The sequence below is a fragment of the Setaria italica genome, chromosome V (assembly GCF_000263155.2).
Source record: "Setaria italica strain Yugu1 chromosome V, Setaria_italica_v2.0, whole genome shotgun sequence".
Classification (NCBI taxonomy): domain Eukaryota; kingdom Viridiplantae; phylum Streptophyta; class Magnoliopsida; order Poales; family Poaceae; genus Setaria; species Setaria italica.
Window position 1 is genome coordinate 8,997,124 of NC_028454.1, and position 24,315 is coordinate 9,021,438.

Consider the following 24,315-nt stretch of genomic DNA (forward strand, 5'->3'; position numbering starts at 1 on the left):
TTAATTAAAGTTAGAGTTATACTTTAAGTATATTATATAAAAATAATATATATATATATATGTATATATAAAAGTTACCATGCAAAGTACAACTTCCAATAAGGTGGAGAGGTTCGGATGGAATTTTGATTCAACTTACTCTATTCTAGATATTAGAGTTGTACTAGCAAAATACCGCTACGGTAAAAAAATCAATTGGGTTTTTCAAACTAATAATATTTTTTATTTCCATCACTAAATTTTTATTCCACTTATTGGATGTCCACACATTTTAATAGAAAACTAAAAAATGTTTGACTAATTATTTCCTTCACTCAAATACCCATTAAATTAAAATATTTTTTTATTCAAGCAAGAGAGTTAAATCAGCCTCCGATGGCCACCGATGGGGGCTCTTTAGTCCCGGTGGGTAATATCAACTGGGACTAAAGAACCCCTTTAGCCCCGGTTGTAAAAGCTAGTGGCCCTCGGGATTCTGGTGGAGTGTTTTGTCCCGGTTGCAACTACCAACCAGGACTAAAGGAGACCTTTAGTTCCGATTGGTGTTTCCAACCTGGACAAAACGCTCCCCGCCTCCACACACACAATGCGCGTGTCCCACTTTCTCTCCTCCCTCTACTTAATTCCAGTGCCTATGCCTCCTCTCCTTAATTCCAACACCCACATGCCTCCTCTCCTCCTCCCTTCGGTCCCTACCTCCTCTCCTCCCTCTCTTCCTCCGCCGGATCCGGCCGGCCCCCACTCCCTCTCCCCAAGCTCCTCCCTCTCCCTCGGCCGCGCAGGTCAGGCGGTGCGGCCGGGGCCGGGGCGGCGTGGGCGGTCGGGGCTCGGGAGGATGACAGGTGGTTATGAGGATGATACCTGCAGACAATACTTTTAATCCCTCAATTCTTACCGAGAATTGCACTATGAACTGCGCTTTCATTTATGCTACACCGCTCAGCTATAAAAAAGGTGCAAATCGACCAAAATAAATGAATAAACCACACGGTTTAGACTGGTGGCATCTATATGTTTGATGAGTTTTGAATCCCAACAGACCTCTGTTTGCTTATCCAACAGGAGGAAAAAACTTTACTTACTAAATCAGCTTTGCATGCCAGGCTGCAATTGTTAGAGCAGGATTGGGTAATTTGTGAACATAATTGAATCAAAGTTTTGTCTCAGACTAGTAATAGAAAATGGTAATGCTCCATAGCTAGAACACGTTCCTACACTAGTTTAAAAAATTCCCTGAAATTGGGAACAATGGTCAAGCCCAAACCAAACTTGGAACTTGGAAGGCCGCTGGCCAATGTCAAAGTCAAAAAACAGAAGCAGACAGCGACGTCTCACCAGATCACGAATCAGCCTTAGGATTAATACGCTCTGTCTGGCAATGCGGCAATGCGCGTAGCTCCCCTGCTGACCAAGAAAAGCAAGCTCCGTCTGGCAGCAAGCTCTTCAATACGCTCCAGCCCAGCTCTACCATGGCATTGGCAATGCGCGTCGTGAGCTTGCTTCCTGCCACCATCGCCGTGATGATCGCAGCAGCCTCCTGGGGAGCGCACGGCGGTGCCAGCGACGAGGCCAGCGCGCTGCTTGCTTTCAAGGCTGAGCTCGCCGGCAGCGGCTCCGGCATGCTTGCATCCTGGAATGGCACCGCTGGCGTCTGCGGCTGGGAGGGCGTGGCGTGCACCGGCGGCCAGGTGGTGGCACTGAGCCTGCCCTCCTATGGGCTCGCCGGAGCCCTCTCCCCGGCCATTGGGAACCTCACTTTCCTGCGGACCCTGAACCTGAGTTCCAACTGGTTCCAGGGGGAGGTCCCAGCAAGCATCGGCCGCCTAGCGCGTCTGCAGACGCTTGATCTGAGCTACAATGCGTTCTCTGGTACGCTTCCTTCCAACCTCAGTTCCTGTGTCAGCTTACTGCTGTTGAGGCTCAGCAGTAACCGGTTCCATGGGCGTATCCCTGTTGAGCTTGGAGACAAGCTAACAAGTCTTCAGAAGTTCTCACTGGGCAACAACAGCTTGACGGGTGCCATACCAGGATCACTAGGTAACCTGTCATCCCTGAACTACCTTGATCTGACAGAAAACCACCTCGAGGGTCCGATCCCACATGAACTTGGCAGCATGGGCGGCCTGAAGGTCCTTTTACTCTATGAGAACAGACTCTCCGGTGTGCTTCCACACTCCCTGTACAATCTGTCCTCACTGAAAAAGTTGGATGTAGGAAACAACACGCTGTCTGGAACCATCCCTGCTGATATCGGCGATAGGTTCGCCGGTATGGAAGTTCTTGACTTTAGTAGCAACCGATTAAGTGGAGCTATCCCACCTTCGCTCGGCAACCTCTCTGCTCTCACAAAACTAAACCTTCCAGGAAATGATTTTATTGGATATGTGCCTTCTGCTTTGGGGAAGTTGCAAAGTCTTACTGACCTGTTCTTGACTGACAACAGGCTAGAAGCAAACGACAGTCAAGGGTGGGAATTCATCACTTCACTGGCAAACTGCTCCCAGCTTCAGTATCTTGTTCTCGGCAACAACTCTTTCAGCGGGCAACTGCCTAATTCAGTCGCAAACCTGTCATCAACTCTGCAACGTCTTTATTTGGGAGACAATATGATTTCTGGGAATATTCCAATAAACATCGGAAATTTGGTTGGTCTTACAGTACTTGAGATGGCAAATACTTTAGTATCTGGACAGATTCCAGAGAGCATTGGTCAGCTAAGAAACTTGGGTGTGTTAGGCCTTTACAACACTAGCTTGTCAGGCCTCATACCTTCATCACTAGGAAATCTTACACAGTTGAATAATCTTTATTTATACTATGGAAACTTAGAGGGGCCAATTCCATAAAACTTGGGGAACTTAAAGAATGTGTTTGCCTTTGATCTCTCAACAAATCGACTCAATGGTTCAATTCCTATAGAGGTTTTAAAACTTCCTCGACTTTCCTGGTACTTAGACTTATCATATAATTCATTATCCGGACCACTTCCAACTGAGGCTGGTACCATGGTGAATCTTAACGAACTGATTCTGTCTGGAAACAAGTTGTCAGGCACCATACCAGCTAGTGTTGGGAACTGTATATCGTTGGTAAAGCTGCTGCTCGATAACAACTTATTAGAAGGAAGCATACCTCAATCTCTGAAGAACTTAAAAGGTCTTGCATTACTGAACCTAACAATGAATAAGCTATCTGGTAGTATTCCTGATGCCCTTGCTAGCATTGGCAACCTGCAACAACTGTATCTTGCACACAACAACTTGTCAGGTTCCATCCCCAAAGTTCTACAGAATTTGACATTGTTGGCAAAACTGGATTTGTCCTTCAATGATCTGCAAGGCGAAGTGCCCAAAGGGGGTCCTTTTGCAAATGCAATTCGCTTGTCAATTGATGGAAATGATAAGCTTTGTGGCGGAAACCCTCAACTTCATTTAGCTCCGTGCTCCACAGCTGCTGCGGGGAAGAATAGAAGGCGAATGTCAAGATCACTTATGGTCACCGTAGCGTCAATCTGTGCATTTCTATTCTTAGGTTTAGTAGTTTGTCTTATCCATTTGATCCACAAGAGGCTCAGACAAGGAAAGAAAAATCAAGTCATTCCCACAGCAATTGATGAACAGCACGAAAGGGTTTCATATCAAGCATTAGCAAATGGAACTGACCATTTTTCGGAGGTTAATCTGCTTGGACAAGGAAGCTATGGTGCAGTTTATAAGTGCACTTTACATGACAAGGGAATTACCGCAGCTGTAAAGGTATTCAACGTCTGGCAATCTGGGTCTACTAGAAGTTTTGTGGCTGAATGTGAGGCACTGCGAAGGGTGCGCCACCGATGTCTCATAAAGATCATCACCTGTTGCTTAAGCATTGATCACCAAGGCCAAGAATTCAAGGCACTGGTTTTTGAGTTCATGCCCAATGGTAACCTAAATGATTGGCTGCATCCAGCATCCAAAATACAGAGTCTGAGCAATACACTCAGCTTAGCTCAGAGACTAGACATTGCGGTAGATATCATGGATGCTCTGGATTATCTTCACAATCAGTGTCAACCGCCTATTATCCATTGTGATCTCAAACCAAGTAACATCCTCCTTGCCGAAGATATGAGTGCTCGGGTTGGAGATTTCGGCATATCAAAAATCCTTCCTGACGACACTAGCAAAACTCTGCTGAATTCAGTTAGCTTCACTGGACTAAGAGGTTCCATTGGATACGTCGCTCCAGGTAACAGAAACTAACACTGATATTGCTATGTTCAGTTTTTAACTTCCATTTTGCCAAGTCCAGTTATCTCGGCATGAATCGTTCGTAAGTAGCTTGCCATGAATCCACTGACCAAATAGTTTCTGAAATCTGAATTGACTGCAGAGTACGGCGAGGGTCGCGCCGTCTCAACTCTTGGAGATGTTTACAGCCTCGGCATACTGTTGCTTGAGATGTTCACCGGGATGAGCCCTACTGACGACATGTTCAAAGGCTCCTTGGACCTTCATAAGTTCGCCGAGGCCGCTCTCCCCGACAGAGCCTTGAAGGTAGCCGACCCGGCAATCTGGCTTCATGAAGAAGCAAAGGGGGAAGACCCGGCCACGGTGAGAAGCAGAAGCGAGAGGTGCTTGGCTTCAGTGGTCGGGCTTGGCGTGTCCTGCTCAAAGCAGCTGCCAAGGGAGCGGACGGCGATGCGGGATGCTGCCGCTGAGATGCGTGCGATCAGAGATGCCTTCCTGGTTCAATGTGCAACAGAGACTTGGCCTGCAGTCGGCACCAGCGGCCTTGGAAGCACAGACACTTGAATGGTGGACGGAGCTACGGTCTCTTGACGCACCAAGGAGCCACCGGACTAGCTGCTCTGCAACTAACAGAGTGGAGAAAGCGCCACTTAATGAAAAGAAAAACAGCCGGTGCAAGGCTTTATACAAAGAATGTGACAGCCACTGCGTGTATCCGAGAGCCTTATCTAATCTACCGAGGATTGTTGTGTATGGATGCATATAGATTATGCACGTACTTCTCCGTCAAAAAATAAACGCACATCTCACTTCTTGAGTAGTTAAACTTTCTAAGTTTGACTAAAATTTATAAAAAAAATGTACTACTATTTATAATGTATAATAAGTATAATTAGATTGAGCATTGAGTATACTTTCCTAATACATTTATTTGAAGATACAAATGTTGATACTATTTTCTATATTCTTAGTCAAATTTAAAAATGTTTGACACCTCGAGAAATAAGATGTACGTTTATTTTAGGACTGAGAAAGTGCCCGTCACGGGGATTAGTCACGATATAAGTAGGGACTAGAAAGTACCAAAACCCCATTCACTGCCCTTCCATCGCTCAAATTAAAGGATCCATTGCATATGGTGGCGATGCGCTCGCGGGTCTTTCTCCAACCTTCATTCTCCAACCTCTCTGCTCTCGTGGGTCTTGAACTCGCATGAAACAGTTTTAGTGGAAGCGTGCCTCCAACTTTGGGGAGATTGCGAAGCCTCATTTGCCTATCCTTAAGTGGCAATAAGCTAGGATCGAATGATAAGGATGGATTGGAATTCATCACCATGCTGGCAAACTGCAGCCAGCTTCAGCAACTGGCTTTTGACAATAATTCGTTCATCGGGAAACTTCCTAGCTCAATTGCAAATCTATCGACAATACTCCAATTGCTCTATACAGGAAACAATTGGATTTCGGGATTTATTCCATCCAGCATCGGTAATTTGGTTGGTCTAGAACTGCTTACGTTGGCAAATACTTTCATATCCGAAGTGATTCCAGATAGCATTGGTCGCCTAGAAGACACGTCCGTGTTAGGCATTTACTACACTAGCTTGTCAGGCATCATACCTTCATCACAAGGAAATCTTACTGAAAGCTCTCTGTGCGCACGATAGCAACTTGGAGGGTCCAATTCCAGTAAGCTTGGGGAACTTAAAGAATCTTGTTGTCCTCGATCTCCTGCTAAGGTTTTAGGTCGAAGCAAAGTATAAACCTCTCTCAAGACTGCGAAGCTACCATAGAGCAGATTAGTCTGAGGACCGGGCTATACCCTATCAACACCTCCCCTCTTATCCTTTCGGTAAGATTACCCCAAACTAGACTCTTTAATTAATTAGCCAAGATCAGAGCCATATAGTTCTTATGATTGTACCAAGTTTAATCATTGAGTTCATTAAAACCATCATAACCTAAGATATTGCAACTAAGCATATCTACCCAACAAAAAGGTAAAACCTAGGTTGACAAGGAATGATCATAAAAATTAGGTAAACCTTAATAAGACCCATAAATATTAAATGTAGAGCAATACAAAAGTGATTAAATATAGTTAATTGGAACAAAAGTACAAGGACACACTTGCCTTTCTCCAAAGAATAGCTGCTCAGATTATCTTCAGCTCTTGGTCCTCAAAGCTCTTGAACAACGTTCCTTCTACTCGCATCAATCATCGGCACACAAGCATACAAAGCAAACAACAATCACAACTAAGAATAATACATCAATTATAGGAAAGCTTTAAAAGAGCGTACTAAAGGATAAGGCTCAAATCTAAGGTCACGCTAATGCAAGAAACGCTGGGAACGAAACTATGGTTGAAAAGACAAAGCTATCGAGAGATTTGAATTATAAAAGAAAGACAAAAGCCTATGTGCTTCGTATATTTTAATAAAGAAAATAATGTAAATATATTTTAGACAAACAGCTGGTGCAAGGCTTTATACAAAGAATGTGACAGCCACTGCGTGTATCCGAGAGCCTTATCTAATCTACCAAGGATTGTTGTGTATGGATGCATATAGATTATCCGTACTCCCTCCATCCCAAAATACATCTCACTTCTCAAGAAGTCAAACTTTAAGTTTGACTAAAATTTATAAAAAAATGTAGTACTATTTATAATGTATAATAAGTATAATTAGATTAAGCATGGAGTATACTTTCCTAATACATTTATTTGAAGATACAAATGTTGATACTATTTTCTATATTCTTAGTCAAATTTAAAAATATTTGACTTCTCAAGAAGCGAGATGTGCGTTTATTTTGGGAGGGAGGGAGTACCCATCCCGAGATTAGTCACGATATAAGTAGGGACTAGCCAGCACCAAAACCACATTCACTGCCCATCGATCATTCAAATAAAAGGAACCATTACATATGGTGGCGATGCGCTCGCGGGCCTTTCTCCAACCTCTCTGCTCTCGCGGGCCTTGAACTCGCATGGAACAATTTTTGTGGAAGCGTGCCTTCAACTGTGGGGAAATCGCGAAGCCTCGTTTACCTGTCCTTAAGTGGCAATAAGCTAGGATCCAATGATAAGGATGGATTGGAATTCATCACCATGCTGGCAAACTGCAGCCAGCTTCAGCAACTGGCTTTTAACAATAATTCATTCATCGGGGAACTTCCTAGCTCAATTGCAAATCTATCGACAACACTCCAATTACTCTATATAGGAAATAATTGGATTTCGGGATTTATTCCATCCAGCATCGGTAATTTCGGATTACTACAGAAAAATACATGTTGCAGTTTTTCTTCAGTTAAGTGCTTGAAGGATCGGAGGATGTGCATGGGACATAACTTCAGATAACTATATGAGTCAATTTTTGGGCAATTGGTTCAATGCTTGCAGGACCATATGCTTGGGGCATAATTTCAGATAACTACAGAAGAATCCCTGTTGCAGTTTTTGGATTCAGTTCTAATTGTCCTATCCTATATGCATTTAGGTATCCCTAAGCTTTTGTCTTCATTAATTCTCATAGGCACACCAAGTTTGGCACGGGTTGACTGTTGGGGTCGCCCAAAAACTACACAAGCTCGAGCGCCATTAGTAGACAAAAATAGCTTAACCTCGCAACTTCTTGGTCGAAATTCGAAACTCGTTAGCCTCGCTAACTCTGGACTAACAAACTGAACTCACCTAACCTCACACACTCTTTGCTATTTTGAGACTTCGAAGCTGACAGCTATTGGTTGGTAACTAAGCTGCAATCTAACTTACCCTTGAGTGTTCCCCTTGAGTGTTCGAAGCTAGTCTTGAACACTGAGCTTTCAACTCTACTTTTTACTCAGATCGGAATTGAACCAGGAGCCACAAGGTTAAGCACCTCTCCTGGGCCAAGGAAGAAGGCACTAGGCTAAGGGTTTCGCCTAGCTTGAGGGTGGCCGTTCCAAGCTTAAAACTCGATCCAACACAGAGAAGAAGTCTTGAGGTTAAAAGAAGATGATGGTGTGAGAAGCGTGACTACATGAAGGGATGATAAACGTAACTACATGAAGGCATGAGAAGTGTGACTACGTAGGAGAATTCAATTTGTACATGTTACCCCAATGATATTTATGTACGGCATATCCTAGGAATGTAGTAGGTGAGAAAGGACATTTTCGAAATGTGAAGTGACTCATGAGTTACTATAAAAGTGGAGCCCTACACCGTTGTAAAGGGGGACTAATTGTTTTTTAAGAAGTTACCAGTTTTTTCCCATTCCACCAGTTGAACTCGAATTCCTTTGAGACCAACCGGGCGTCCACTGTGTTCTCAGCCACAAAGTAACCCATGATGCCACCACAAAAGAAAAAGAAGACCACCAAGGGTGAAAGAGAGCAGGAGAGACAGCTCGTTCCTATTGATCAAGACAACACGGACACACTAGAAAAATTAAAAAGAATCAAAGCTAGCTTAAGAACAAGAAGTGAGAAGAAAAGAGCCGAGGCGGAGACCTTAAGCCAAGCACAACTAGAAACAAGCACATGACATGATCCACTTGGGGAGATGGAGAAAGAGTTAGCCTCGGTGCTAAAGTAGCTCAAAATGCTAAAAAAAGAAAAGGAAAGATTCGCTCAAGAACTGCAAGCACAACGACTAGCAACTAGCAAAATAGCAAAATTAAATGAAGCAAGAAAACAGCTAGTAGAATTGCAAGAGGAGCTGGATGAGCTACACTACTTGCACACCACGCCACCACAACCACCACTTCCGAGACAACAGCATGTCATGAACGACACACCTACCCCGCACACAAATCCCAGCCTTGTTGGGCACAACGCCCCAACGATGACAAATACCTACGTAACAATTGCCAAAAACTCTCCATTATCCTTGGGCTTGCAAACAGCTACGTGGCCTACAACTTACAAGATGGTCATGTTGACAAAATTCAATGGGCAAAGTAACCCTCGTCAGTTCCTAATGAGCTACGAGGCTGCAATAGCATCTAATGGAGGAGATGACATGGCTTTAGCCAAGTCCCTAATCATAGCCTGCAAAGGAGCGGTGCTGAACTGGTACTCGCTACTTCCACCACAGCCAGTGTACAGCTGGATAGATCTCAAAACCAAGTTGATACAAAATTTCCAACGTTTCCATCGGGAAGCTTCAGACCCGAGTGACCTATTTCATTGCATCCAAAAAGACAAAGAGCCCCTGGCCAACTATGTCAAAAGATTTGTGTAGTTAAAGTCGCAAACTCCAGATATGGATGAAAGTTTGGCCATAGCAACCTGCATCCGAGGGCTAGCACCAGACCCAACAGCCTCGCATCTAACAAGAGAGAAGCCAAAAATCATGGAAGCTTTGTTCACTGAGCTGGAAAGGTATTGCAGAACGGATGAGGATCACATAAAAAGAGTGATGGAAAGAAACTGCCAAAGGCAAGCCAAAAAAGACCAAAATTGGCAAGCCTCGAGGTACAATTACGCGCAACATCAGCACCCATACCCAGCTCAACACGTGCTGACAATCGAGGGTGCTCAATCCTCACGACAACAAAACCAAAGTCATAACAGGCAGCCTCAGAAGCAACAACCACCAAATTATGGCAATGGACAGAGGAGCGGTTACGTCGGAAGAGGAAGAGGAAGAGGCAGAGGGCCTCTGAAGCCACATAACCAGAACAATCAACCTCGAATGTTTTACTACACTTTCCATAGCATGCAACTAGACCATGCAACTAACTTTTGCTCAGAAACAAAAAAAGACCTTTGAAAGAATAGCTTAAGAGAAAAGGGATGCCGCAGCACCCAAAACCATCCACCATACATCTTTTTGGCCACACCAGCCATGCTTCCCAAACACTAACCTCGCAAACTTTCAACCTGCCATGATGTGGCAACATTCACCACAATTCCAACCCCAAACTCAGCAAGCCTCGCAAGCTGCAAGCTTCGCGCCTTCCCAGCCTCTACACGAAATACCACTACCCCACCAAACCTACCAAACCAAATACCTAAAGCCGAGCCTAACAACACACAGAACAACAACCCCAAAGCCTTACCCACCTACAGCATGATAATGCCAATAGCAGGAGGATCTTCTCTTGAGTTCGAAAACAAAAGACAAAAGAAAAATTACTTCAGGCAAGTAAATACCATCATCCCCGATGGACCACTAGCAAAGCCAGAATGGGCACACATGCCTATCTCTTTCACAGAAGAGGATTTGAAACTAAATACAACCTCGCATAATGATGCGATGGTGATCGAGGCTATCATAGCTGGGTGGAAAATTGGAAAAGTCTTAGTCGATAATGGAACCTCAGCGGACATCATCTTCGCAAATACATTTAGAGAAATGAAAATCGGTCCTCATCTACTAGAGCTGGCAGAAGTGCCATTGCTTGGCTTCGGGGGAAGGCTAGTTAGAGCCTTGGGAAAAATATCACTTCTGGTGTCATTTGGAAACCTAGAAAACGCCATAACAGAACGCATAACGTTCGATATTGTCGAGATGTACTATCCATACTTCGCTATCCTTAGCAGAGGGTTCATCAACAATTTGACGCAGCAATAAGGCAATTATTCCTTTGCATGAAGATCCCAACCTACGTTGAGTCTAAGAGGGACAAAGAAAAAGTGAAAGTAAGCGCTGATGGCGAAACAAAAAGAGTACTGCTAGATGATTGCATTCTAGACAGAGTTGTAATAATAGGGGCTAACCTCGAGCCTGAAGAAGAAAAAAAGCTAATCGAGTTCCTAAATAAAAATAAGGATGTCTTCGCTTGGTCTGCAAGTGACCTACAAGGGGTTGATAGAGGTATAATTGAGCACGAGCTTAAAATAAAAAAAGACATGAAACCAAAAAAATAAAAACTCCGAAAAATGTCAGAAGAAAAAGCACAAGCTGTAAAATCAGAAGTCCAAAGATTAATTAATGTAAATGTTATATGCCCAATCATGTACCCAGAATGGCTGCCAAACACGATACCAGTCAAGAAGAAGAATAGTAAATGGAGGATATGTATAGATTTCACTAATCTAAACAAGACCTACCCAAAAGATGACTTCCCATTAGAAAGAGTTGAAAAAGTAGTAGATGACGTTGCAAACAGTGAAATGTTGTCACTACTTAACATGCTTTTAGGCTACCACCAAGTCTGAATGAAGAAGGAAGATGAGGAAAAAACAAGTTTCATAACTCCATTTGGAACTTACTGCTTTGTGAGAATGCCTGAGGGGCTCAAGAATGCGGGACAAACTTTTTCAAGAATGATACCAATAGTCCTGTGCAGGCAACTCCAAAGAAACATCCTAGCTTATGTGGATGACATTGTTGTAAAAAGTGACAAACAAGAAAATCAAATCCTCGACCTCGCAGAAACTTTTGCCAATTTGAAAGCAGCAAACCTAAAGTTGAATCCAGAAAAATGTGTATTTGGAATCCAGCGAGGCAAGGTTCTGTGATGCCTAGTCTCAGCAAAAGGCATCAAGGCTAATCCGGGCAAAATCCAAGCTCTCGTCGACATGAAAGAGCCAACCTTAGTAAAGAATGTGCAAAAGCTAACAGGGAGAATTGCAGCTCTTAACAGGTTCATCCCAAAAGCTGTTGAATGAAGCTTGCCCTTTTTCTAGGTGTTGCAAAGCTCCAAGAAATTTGAATGGGAGGAGCACAGAGCAAAGCCTTCACGCAACAAAAGGAATACTTAACAAACATGACAAAGCTATGCCCACCCAAACCAAAGTCCCCTTTGCTGCTATACTTGTCAGCCTCGAACTGAGCAGTCAGCGCCGCCTTGGTCCAAGGAAAAGAGATTGATGGCAAGTTAAAACAAACACCAGTTTACTTTGCATCAGAGGCACTATCAGGCTCAAAGTTGTTCTACTCGTAGTTGGAAAAAATTGCTTATGCTATAATCATGGCAGCACGCAAGCTAAGGCATTACTTTGAGGGTCACATAATAGTGGTAGTCACCAATCAACCGCTTCACGATCTCCTCACAAAAAGAAAAGCCTCAGGAAGAATAACAAAATGGGCATCAGAGTTATCAGAGTATGTCGTGGAGTTTGAAAGAAGATGTGCAATCAAATCTCATGTCCTAGCAGACTTTATAGTAGATTGGACATCCCCATGTGCTAGACAAACTAAGATCGAGATCCCTTGGATCATACATTGTGATGGGGCCTGGTGTGACAAGGGGGCTGGGGTGTTTGCTATCATCACCTCACATTGGGCGTCAAAATAAGATACGCTGCAAGGCTTGATTTCACAAGCGAAGCAAGGTCCACGAACAATACCACCGAATATGAAGCATTGCTATAACAACCTAGCCTAATTAAACCATGCTCAATCTTAAGTAAAGTCATTAGAGCATAAAGAAGAACAATTGGCAGTTGTGAAGACAAGTAAAAATGACACTTTTGCCCTCACAAGATAAACAAATTTTTAAACCATAACTCAAATTTTTGCTTGAGAACTTAAAAATCTATCCAACTAAGAGTTGTAGAACTCAAATTTCCTAACAACTTTTTTTTTGGTGTTTTGCTTGAATCCAAGCAAAAGACCTTCAAAAACTTAAAGTTCAAAACTATGTCAATTTAAGAAAAACAGATAAAGCCCAATTTCGGAGCTCTTTATCTAAAATTTTCCAAAATAAACTCAACCTCAAATCTCTACAAAGGTTTTAGAGCTTCAAGCCCTTAACAACTTTGACTAAAGGAGTATGGTCGAAATCTGCACAAAAGGCTTCCAAAACCCAAGTCAAGGTCAGCTAGTTTGGAAACCCAGCCCCAATCAGCAATCTAGGCATAGTCTGGAATCAGTTCAACCATGCATTTTGGCTTAAGCTTATCTCACAAAACTTGAACAAAATGCCAGCAAAACCCTTTCTAAGAGTTTGAGAGCTAGGTTTATACAATAACTTCCTCAATTGGACTCTAGTCAAATTCACATCAGAAACTTTTCAAATTGGGGCTCAAGTCAGCCAAAAACCTAGAAATCTGCCAAACTGCCGTTTTTGCCTAAGTCTAAAAATCCGGCATTCCTCCAAACTTTGAAGCTTTGTATCTTCAAATCTGCTATGAATTTGAACTCAGTTCAATTACAAAAGTTGAACTTGGATCTGAGGACTACAACTTTTGCAAAGGGAGTAAATGCTGCGCAGTTCAAGAATCGGGAGTTAATCGCGCTTGAAGATCGGCCCGGTGATGCAATCCTTCAAATCGATCGGCAAGAGCGTGCCAAAGCACACGCGCCGCACGCTCCATAGCGCTGCCGCCGCGTGGCACGGCTTCACCAGTGAAGCTGTCTTGCCCGGTCTCCGGCCCCGGCAAGATGCCGCCTCGCACGCCCCGCCGCCAGTAAGCGCCGTGGTCCCTATGCTTCCATCAGCCCCGCCTCGCCCGAGGGCACGCCCCGCCTCCTGCAGTTGCTTTGCCCGCACGCGTGCCCACGGACGCCTGCTCGATACCGCCGCCTCCGCCAACCGCCACCCCGACCGCGACGCCTCGAGCGCCCGCCTCGCCAACCCGATGCCCCGGCAAAGCCGTTCCCCACGCGCACTCTCGCTTCGCCCAGAGCCTGCCACCTCGCCTGCTGCACCCCGCCGGTCGCCTCCTCTATCCGCCAATGGCGCCACCGCCATTAATAGCCGCAACAGTGCCCCGGCTCCCCTCCGACCCCCAGCTACCAGTCCCGGCTCCACCTCGCTCGCCTGCTTCACCTGGCCCTATAAATAGAGTGCCTACACCGCCTGAGCCCCCTTCCCCACTCGCCCTTGCCACACGCTAAGCTCCCCTGCTCCGCGTCCAAGCGCCGCTGCTCGGACCTCCCGTGGAGAGCCCACCTCCACGCAGCCTCGCTCTCCGCCGCCACCGCAAATCGCTCCGCCACCACCTCGCATAGCTCGAGCCGCTGACCGTTGCCGTCACCAACCTTCAACGATGCCGGAACACTGCCGCCCAGCTCCACCGCAGCCGTAGCGCCGCCTTGCACTGTTCCGCCTCCACCGAGCCCCCTCTACGCCCCAACCGCCGCTAATCGACTCCTGGTGAGCTCCCATGCCTTTCCCGTGACTTCTTGCCCTGGATTGGCTGGCGCATCGCCGGAATTTGGCCGGACCGCCACCGTGCGCGCCGGTAAGTACACACTTGTGTCTTTTCCCTTCTTCCAGGGACCTTAGCACTAAAGTCAGGGAACTCTGCGCGTTTAACCTATAAACCTAAGGGCTAGACCGTAAGTTTGCCGCGGTTTTCTTTTAATTTCGGCAGAAAATGATCCAAATTTTGAAAATGCACCATAAATTGTAACAAAAAAAGGAAAAATATCAAACCAATTTTGCTAGACTCAGTTTAAAGTCTAGTTTCTAATAAAAATACTTTTGACATGTGTCTCTGTTGTAATTGATGTTATATGTTTTAATCCTTATTTAAGCCTTTTAAATCATAGTAAATTGCAAAACAATGCTAAAATGGTAAACCCAACTCTCAAGTGTTTGTTTCAGGAAATGGAAGCTTATAAAATGATGTGGAGCCTAGCTCAGATGTTGAAATCTCTGTTTTAGTTTTATCATGGAAATCTGAGGTTGCTTTTGTCTTTTTGCATAATAATTAAACCAGAGATGGTAAAAATGTGAAACAAATTGGAATAAGTCAGTGGTGTAGTATAGTTTGTGGGAAAAATATACAACATGATGAGAAGCAAAAATAAAACCACTTTCCTTTTTTGGGGAAGAATAATTAGGGCAAATGTATGGAAAAAGATGCCCTTCATTAAAAATTATGAAAAATTCACCAAAGGCTCTATTTCACCGCTGGAACCTATTGTTAAAATTTCATACCCAGATTCGTTATGGTTTTTGTCTTAAAAATAGTGAGGCACACACTACCTTATCATAATGAAATCATTTTAATTATTTCATTGCAACTCTAATAAGCCTCAAGTTTGTGCAATAGCTTAATCATGGCAAGATTAAGTTGCTGGTAAAGTTTCAACTTCATAGCTTACTGTTGAAAATAGAAACAAAATTTGGAGATGAACCAAATTAAATGGAAGAAAGAACCTTAAGTAAAGGTAATAGTCTTTTTCGGAAGAGGTACAAAAAAACATTCAGAAATAGGATAACTTTCGGATCTAAAGTTTAATAAAGTTAAGTTGTATATATGTACACAATCACCATCAAGTCAACCCCGGTTGTATACCATAACACACCTTACCTTATACAGATAAAGAAGGTGTAGAACCTTGTTTAGGTGAATGCGGTCATAATGTAATTTATACTTCAGTGCTAATTCGTGTTTTGCATCCTATATGAGAAAGCATGGAAGTTGAACTTGATGCATTTGCATTTTGTGTAGAGCTGAACCTTGCTGACGGAACATACGAGCTTCACCCGTCGCCGGAAGAAGAAGCCATAGCGGATCTGCATCAAGTCGGAGCCGAGCCCGTACCGAAGCAAGCCGAGGACCAGTTCGCTAACTCCCCGTGTGAAGGCAAGCCCCGGAGCATGATTTCCTATCTTTAAATACTTGCAATACAATTGATTGCTTTGATTGCGCATTTACGTTCTAGGAGTTGATTGAAACCATAAATGCATGAATATAGTACCCTTGATCTGAACACGAGTATGTTAAGTCGAGTTGTTGCAATGCTTAATAGGACTCGGTAAAAGTCGAGTGCTTAACTATCACTCACAAGTTATAGGAGTTGTTTGCTTTCCTTTTGTTGTAACTATAAGGACGATGGACGGGGCCGGGCTTATGCTCGGTACTCGGTGGTTTGCCCCGTCTGTCTACATGAAACTAGACTAAGGTCGAGATGTGATAGTGTTCGTGATCAAGTGTTTGAAAGTACTAATCTCAAAGCCTAGTACCTGATTGAATCGAAACGTGAGCGAATCGTTCCACTATCTCTGGAACGGAGTTCCCTTGCGGCTGCATGTGGTGACAAGTGCGGTCATAGAACGACAGAGGCCGGGTCTATGGAGCCTTGTACCAAGGGAAGTGGGCCCGACATGGGTCTGGGAATTGATGGGGACGACTGACAAATGAAGCAACCACTCGTGGTGTGCGGATGTCGTGGTATTAGGTTCGCCATGCATGGTTAAGAAATTCGAATCAATTCGTCTGCCTCTCACAGCTTGGGACTACTTGATCGCTATGCTACACTGAGTAAGAATGAAAGATGATGATGATCTAATATTGTTACCTGCATTAATTACTTGGAAACTATGCTTGTTTAGTATAGTTGCTAACTTAGAATGGTAAACAACAATAGAACTTGTGGCTAAAATGTTGAAAGTAAGGACCTACACTAGTCTCTTTTGGCAAAAACAAACCCAGAACCAAAAAGCTTGCATGTCTAGGTGTTGGTGGAGTAGTACCACCGGTCAGTTATGTCTTGTTGAGCGTAGTCGCTCAGCCTTGTTGTGGCACATCTTTTCAGGTGATGTTGATACCCCTGAGCTTGCTACAAGTGGCACTTGGCCTCCCCAACTTCCTCCTAGTTGGACGGTTGAGTGCGATCCCTCCTTGGACGACGAGGACTGGGATCATTGATGTCATGACTGGCTTCTTCATGATATCATGCAACGACGTCTAGCTTCCGCTTATTTATTTCCGCTGCTTGAAAACCTACAAAATATGTTTGAATTTCGAAACTGATGTTGTAATAAATCAATGCACTTTGTTAAATCTGGATGGACTGTTGTAATCTCTATAACCACTCACCATCGTGTGAATCTTGCTTTCTAAATCCTGAGATAAGTGGTTTATCGGAGAAATCTGACGGATGACTAAATTGATTTGTTTAAAGTACATGATTGCGTATTAAGCGGCGTAAGTGTGCTTTAGCCAAGTTAATTTGGGCGGTTCCACCACAGCTGATACCAGAGCTTGAAAGCAGGACAGAGAAAACAATAGATCTTAAACACCTTTTCTAAATAAAACTTGCAAGAAATTAATTTGAAAATCTTGTATGGTCGTTACGGATGAACTTAGTGCGAGAAGCCCTAGGGGAATTTTGGGTTATTTAAGGCGGCTATTACCTATTGGTTAGTTGTACTGACTCCCAGCACTTTCGCCCATGTGTATCATACGTGCGCAGAGTTCCGCATCACGAGTATGCGAGGGGTGATAGGAATTCTATTCCACAGAACCTGTCATCACGGTTGTTTTCGCCCACATTTATTACACGTGCACAAGGTTTCGTATGTAAAGCATGCGAAGTGTGGTATGGTTCAATTCCAACAAGCCTATCATCACAGTTGTTCGCCCACGTCTATGATACGTGCGCATGATTCCGCATCATGAGTATGCGAAGGGTTATATGGTTCTATTCAAAGGGACTTAGTTCCACGGTTGTTGCGCTGTCCATGTAGTGTTAAATGCATGGGTGTCATTTCTATAGCAAACGGTAATGAATGGGGACGCTTTAGTGAGTGCTAGCACAAAAGGTTCAAGTTATATTGTGTTTTTCTGCAAGTACACTAACCACGTTTACATAGAAAACGATATTAGAAACCCAACTAGTTATTATAGGGAGAGACGAAATTGTTGCTTACCACCGGCACTAACCACGTAAGTCCAAACCTTTTTGGCAATTGTTTCGGTTGAGAGGACGATGTATGTTGTGCATGCATCATGAAATAAAATCCCTGAAACCAAAACGCTAAATTATCCTCGCATATGTGTTTAAAGTTTTATCCCGCGTTAAGGATTTTCTAGCTGTCCTTTTCAGCAAATGATCGCCTTGTAAAAATGTTTTGGGTTCTTTTCATGTGTTATCTCCAGAATCTTTATATAAAAAAGTTGTGTAAAAACCTTTAATTAGGATGCTGGTAAAATTTGTTAAATTTTGCCCAAAAGAATTGTAAGCTATGGTCAGTGTCATAACTCCTTGATGTTGAAAAATCCAGTTTGTATACCTGTTGAAGTTTTACTTTTTCGACTTCTTTAAGGACATTTTCTGCTAGGCACTGCTTAAGCAATGTTTTGAAGCACTGAATGGAGAATATTTTTTTAAAATTTCGGCTTATTTGGATCTCTGGTTTGAGAGTTATGCTCAAATTTCTGCTATACTGTCTCTGAAATTGCTGCATGTACCACCTGTTAAAAACCTAAGCATATCATCCTGTTAGGATCTGTTTTCACTCACCTCTGAATACCAAACTTGCTACCAAATTTCTGAAGAACATGCTGGTAAAATTTGAGAATTTTTGGATGAATGCTTGTTGAGTTATGAGCTTTTCTCTAACTTACCAGAATCTGTTGCTCGTTTTCGAGTTTTTAATCCCATGTCTCACTTATTGAACTTTGGTTCCAGAGGGCCACTCCTAGGCATGTGGTTTTCAGCACGGATGGCACCTCCCACTCCATGTGCCTACACTTTGAGGTCTTTCCCGCTATCATGTGGGATACCTTGCGGTGATTTGGGTACCAGTCGACGCCTATCTATGCGGGACGTGAGTACCAGGAGCACGGGGTTCAGAGGTGCAGCGTACGCGTGATTGTACCCCCGTCCCTGGAGCAGCCACAGCGGCCACCGATCGAGGTTTTGGCCTATGGACAGACACTTGAGGACACATGGGAGTCTACTGCCCTGCAAGCACTAACTCAGTTTTGTAGGCTACACCCTTTTGAGATTTTCTTGGATCCGATTGGCTTGTTCCCCATTAGGGACAAGCGGGATGCGGATTGGATTGACAGGATGAATAATATGGAGGTGTTCGCTGCCATAAACCTGCAGCGCACGATCTTCACCTCAGCTCGGTGCATGAATGCGCTATTCTGACTGGACGAGCTACAGGGTAGAGCTATGGCTACCTTGGCTAGGTTGGTCATGGACTCCCAAGAGACTCTTACCACCACTAAGAGAGACTTAGTGGACCAGTCGCTTGAGCTCATTCAGAGGGGCATACAGATTTCTGACATGGAGACACGGATCACTGAGCTGGAGGGAGAGGTAGCAGATATGGAGCATGACATGCAGGTACTCACAGAGGAGAAGTTGGATGTTGAGATGGAGTTAGCTATTGCCAACGCGCACTTGGACGAGCACCATGCCGAGTTAAATGCGATCCACGCGCTTGAGCAGTAGGGGGAGAATGAGCCGATGGAGGAGGAGGAGGAGGAAGAAGATCTCGAGGAGATCGAGGGTGTCTCGACTATGGACTTTCAGGGCGTTCAGTCTCAGCCCCGAGTTGGTGACGCTCCTTCTCCGGCGCATAGCGCTACCTCCGTGGGCAACTTAGATGACTTTTAGGTGTTTGTTGTTTTGAGTCAGTCTTTTTGTTTAGTCCTTAGCAACCTATATTTTGGATGGTGATGTAATAGGTTAGCCTCAAGTTGAGTACCCCTCTTGTATTGAAGAACTTGTCGCAAGCCCGGACTTGCTTTGTCATGAAGTAATTGTAATGTTCGGAATCTTGGCAGATTTCAGTTGCTGTTTTGATCTCACTTTTACTCCCACTTCTGTCCACTTTTGAGATGAGTTTTGAATACCAAAGTTGTGCAAAAACTTGTGTTCTAACCGCTTGTAAAATTTTGGCTCCTTTGGAACTGTTAAACTCGTGTTAGAACCAAATTTCCACCGCTCAGCTTGCTGAAAAACAGCATGCATAGCAACGCGCTAACCTCGCTCTTCGACCATGATACTTTCTAGTTCGGACAGCAAGCGTGAGATGAAACTCACTGAGTACAGAGTGATCTAACCATTGACCAAGGATGGGAAGAAGAGATATGCACCTACTCAATAAAAAATAAGAAACCATGTGCATAACAAAGAAGAGATATGCACTTACTCAATAAAGGATCTTATTGCTGTTTTTCTTACTATTGGCAAGATGGATGCTTATGATTCAGCACACAATTTTTACTTGTGATTAAGCAAGCTTTGAGATTATGTGACTAATGGAAAAGTACACTCTTGTAGATGGTGCGCAGCACTCGTTCGGGATCACTCCCAATTGGTGGTGGGGATAACCAAGCACCACCTCCACCACCGCCCCTTCCGCCGTCGCTGGCAGACATTCTGCTATGCAAACTGAGCTCTTACGACACCTGGTCTAGGGGCAGCAGCAGCAACAGCAGTAGCCCTAGGGAGGATGAGGTCCCCCGTAGCCCTAGGTCACTCGTTATGAGGATTTCCTGGGCACACAACCCCAACATTCCACAAGTCGGAGGACCCTCTGGATGCAGATGCTTGGACTCACACGATTGAGTCAAAATTTGAGCTTCTCACTGCTCCATGTGCGGATCTAAACAAGGCCCGGTTCGCAGCCCAGCAGCTGCATGGTTCCGCCCGCCTCTGGTGGGACCACTACCTCGCCATGCTGACGGCTACCACGTCGTCAGCTGGAACGAGTTCAAGACTGCTTTTCAGGGGCCACCATATCCCTGAAGGCCTACTAGAGCGTAAGCTCAATGAGTTCCTGGCTCTTACCCAGGGAACCCGTGACATCCTGTATTACATGCAGGCCTTCAACGACCTGTGTCGCTACGCCGGCTATCACGCAGATTCGGATGAAAAGAAAAGAGATCGGTTCCGCAGAGGCTTGAGTCTTGAGCTCAAGGAAAGGCTAAACCCCACCAACGTGGACTCCTACAACGAGCTGGTAAACCTGGCGATTTCCTAGGAAGACTGTATGAAGGCCCTCAAGGCCAACATGAAGCGGAAGGCTCCAATGCTATCACCTAGCCCGCCTGCTCGGAAGTTCAGGATGGTTCCCCCTTCAGCACTTCATAGGCTAGCATAGCCTGGGAGATGCGTTACTCGTCCTCCACCGCCGGCAGCACCTCGTTTCCCCGGTTTCCAGCCACAGGCACCTCGACCCAACCTTCCACCACCGTCATGCCCTGCAAACGGTAACTGTTGCTTCACCTGTGGCAACGTGGGACATTTTGCCAAGGACTGCCCCAAGAACAAGAATCAATGCCCTGGTCAGAGTAATGCCATGGACAACAAAGGGAAGAAGCCCAAGGTGCAGATTCGACAAGGAAGGTTGAACTTCACCAATCTGGCAGAACTCCTAGAAGGTGCGCTAGTAATGACGGGTACATTCCTTGTTCATAATCAACCTGTCCTTATTTGTTTGGTTTGGGAGCGTCTTATAGTTTCATTGGAAATAAAATTGGTGATAGATGCGGGTTGAGTGTTTGTCACACAAAAGGGTCGTATATGATTTCGACCCCAGGTGGAAAAATAGCCTCCGACCAAATAAATCACTTTGTACCTATCAAGTTAGGCAAAATTATTTTTAAGGAAAACCTCATCATTCTTGACCTAGGGTGGACAGATATCATCTTGGGTATGGACTGGATGACTCGACACCAAGTGATGCTAGATACCTCTGCCCGAGCTATCCACATAAACTCACCCCTACACGGCAGCTCTACCTTACACTTGCCCCACCAAGAGTGCGTAAATTCTTGTGCCTATTCAGTAATGGAAACCCGGTTGGAAGATATCCCTATTGTCTATGAGTATCCTGATGTATTTTCAGATGACCTGCCAGGCATGCCACCAGATAGGAATATTGAGTTTGCTATTGAGTTACAGCTAAGCATGGCACCGATATCAAAAAGGCCATATCGAATGCCACCCGCGAAACTGGCAGAATTGAAGACCCAATTGCATGAACTATTGGAGAAGGGTTTCATTCGACCAAGTACATCACCATGGGGCTGTCCAGCATTGTTTGTGAAGAAGAAGGATGAGAGTCTATGCATGTGTGTGGACTACCGACCTCTCAATACGGTCACTATCAAAAATAAGTACCCTCTTCACCGCATTGATGTGTTGTTTGATCAATTAGCTGGAGCCAGAGTATTCTTTAAGATAAACCTTTGCTCCGGTTATCATCAAATCAAGATCCAATCGTGTGATATTCCCAAAACGGCTTTCTCTACACGGTATGGACTCTATGAGTAGTAGTTATGTCTTTTGGGCTCACTAATGCACCTGCTTATTTCATGTATCTCATGAATTCGGTGTTCATGCCCGAATTGGACAAATTCATCGTGGTATTCATTGACAATATCCTGGTATACTCGAAGAGTGATGAGGAACATGCCGAGCATCTTCGCATAGTTCTTCAGCGCCTAAGGGATCATCAGTTGTATGCCATGTTCTCCAAGTGTGAGTTCTAGTTAGAGAGTGTTAAATTCTTGGGACACACTATCTCTCAAGATGGCATTGCAGTCGACCCCAGCAAAGTGCAAGAGGTCATGGATTGGAAGCCACCCACCTTGGTTCATCATATCCGAAGCTTTCTCGATCTAGCAGGCTACTATCGGCGATTCATCCTAGATTTCTCAAAGATAGCTAAGCCTATGACTGAGTTGTTGAAGAAAGGAGTCAAATTCAAATGGAGTGACAAATGTGAAGAAGCTTTCCACACCTTGAGAAGACTTTTGACTTCCACCCCGATCCTAGCTCAACCTAACACTACTAAGCCGTTCGACGTTTATTGTCACACCTCTGGCACTGGACTCGGATGTGTTCTTATGCAAGACAACCGAGTCATTGCCTATGCCTCACGAGCGTTACGGCCACATGAGCTGAACTACTCTACACATGATCTTGAATTGGCAGCCGTAATCCACACTCTAAAGATGTGGAGACACTATCTTATGGGCACTCACTGCAATATCTACACTGATCACAAAAAGCCTTAAATACATCTTTACTCAAGCAGATCTTAATATGCGGCAAAGAAGATGGTTGGAATTAATCAAAGATTATGATTTAGAAGTGCATTATCACCCCGGCAAAGCAAATGTAGTTGCGGATGCTCTCAGTCGCAAGGCCCATCGTAATTGTTTGTCGGCAACAAAATTTGCAGAAACCTTATGTCATGAGATGAGAAAGCTCAGTTTGAAAATTATTCCCAATGGCACATTAGGTCATATTTCCATTGAATCTACCTTAGAGGACCAAATTGGACCAGCACAATTAGAAGATAAGGAAGTAAAGCTCATTAAGAAGAAGATTGCACTGAGAGATGAGGGGTATAAGCATTTTTGAAAGGATCGGAAGGGAATAGTACATTATGAAGGTCGACTCTTGGTTCCATCTAACCCCGACCTTAGGAGGCAAATTATGGATAAAGCACATCTCTCCAAGTTCTCAATTCATCCCGGTAGTAATAAGATGTATCATGACCTCTGGCAAAATTTTTGGTGGAGTGGCATGAAACCAGAAATTGCGCGCTATGTCTTGGAGTGCGACACGTGTCAACGTGTCAAGGCAAACCACTTGAAGGTAGCTGGCACCTTGCAACCGCTACCTATTCCATCTTGGAAATGGGAGGATATCACCATGGATTTCAATGTGGGATTACCCATTACCTCTCAGCGCCATGACTCTATTTGGGTTATAGTGGACCGCCTCACTAAGACAGCGCATTTCCTTCCCATTCACACCACCTACGCAACTCGGAAATATACGGAGTTGTATCTTGACCGTATTGTTTCCCTGCATGGTATCCCAAAGACGATCATCTCTGATCGAGGTGCTCAATTTGTGGCACGCTTCTGGGAACAATTACAGTCATCACTTGGCACCAAACTAATTCGTAGCTCCACTTACCACCCTCAGATTGATGGTCAAACGGAAAGGGTGAACCAAATTCTAGAAGATATGCTACGTTCTTGTGTCATACATTTTGACAAAAATTGGGACAAGTGCTTGCCTTTAGCAGAATTCTCTTACAACAATAGCTACCAGTCTAGCTTGAAAATGGCACCATTTGAAGCCTTGTATGGCCGAAGGTGTCGAACACCTTTGAGTTGTTCACAAGCAGGAGAAAGACGGACCTACGGACCTGATCTAGTGATTGAAGCTGAAGAACAAGTAAAGATAATCCGAACACATCTCAAGGCCGCTCAGTCACGATAGAAAAGTTACTCCGACAAAAGGAGAAGACCCTTACAGTTTGATATTGGTGATCATGTATACCTCCGAGTCTCCCCGACGAAAGGTGTACAACGGTTTGGGGTCAAAGGAAAATTGGCTCCCCATTACATTGGCCCCTATGAAATTGTGAAGATATGCGGACCCGTCGCATACCAGTTCAAACTTCCCGAGAAGCTTTTAGCCA

General features: G+C 44.4%; 2 pseudogenes; both read left to right on the forward strand.

Moving 5' to 3' along the window:
- Positions 1 to 1,402: 1,402 nt before the first annotated feature.
- On the forward strand, positions 1,403 to 5,140 carry LOC101756503 (annotated as a pseudogene).
- A 233-nt stretch (positions 5,141 to 5,373) lies between these two features.
- LOC111257315 lies at positions 5,374 to 5,974 on the forward strand (annotated as a pseudogene).
- Positions 5,975 to 24,315: the final 18,341 nt, after the last annotated feature.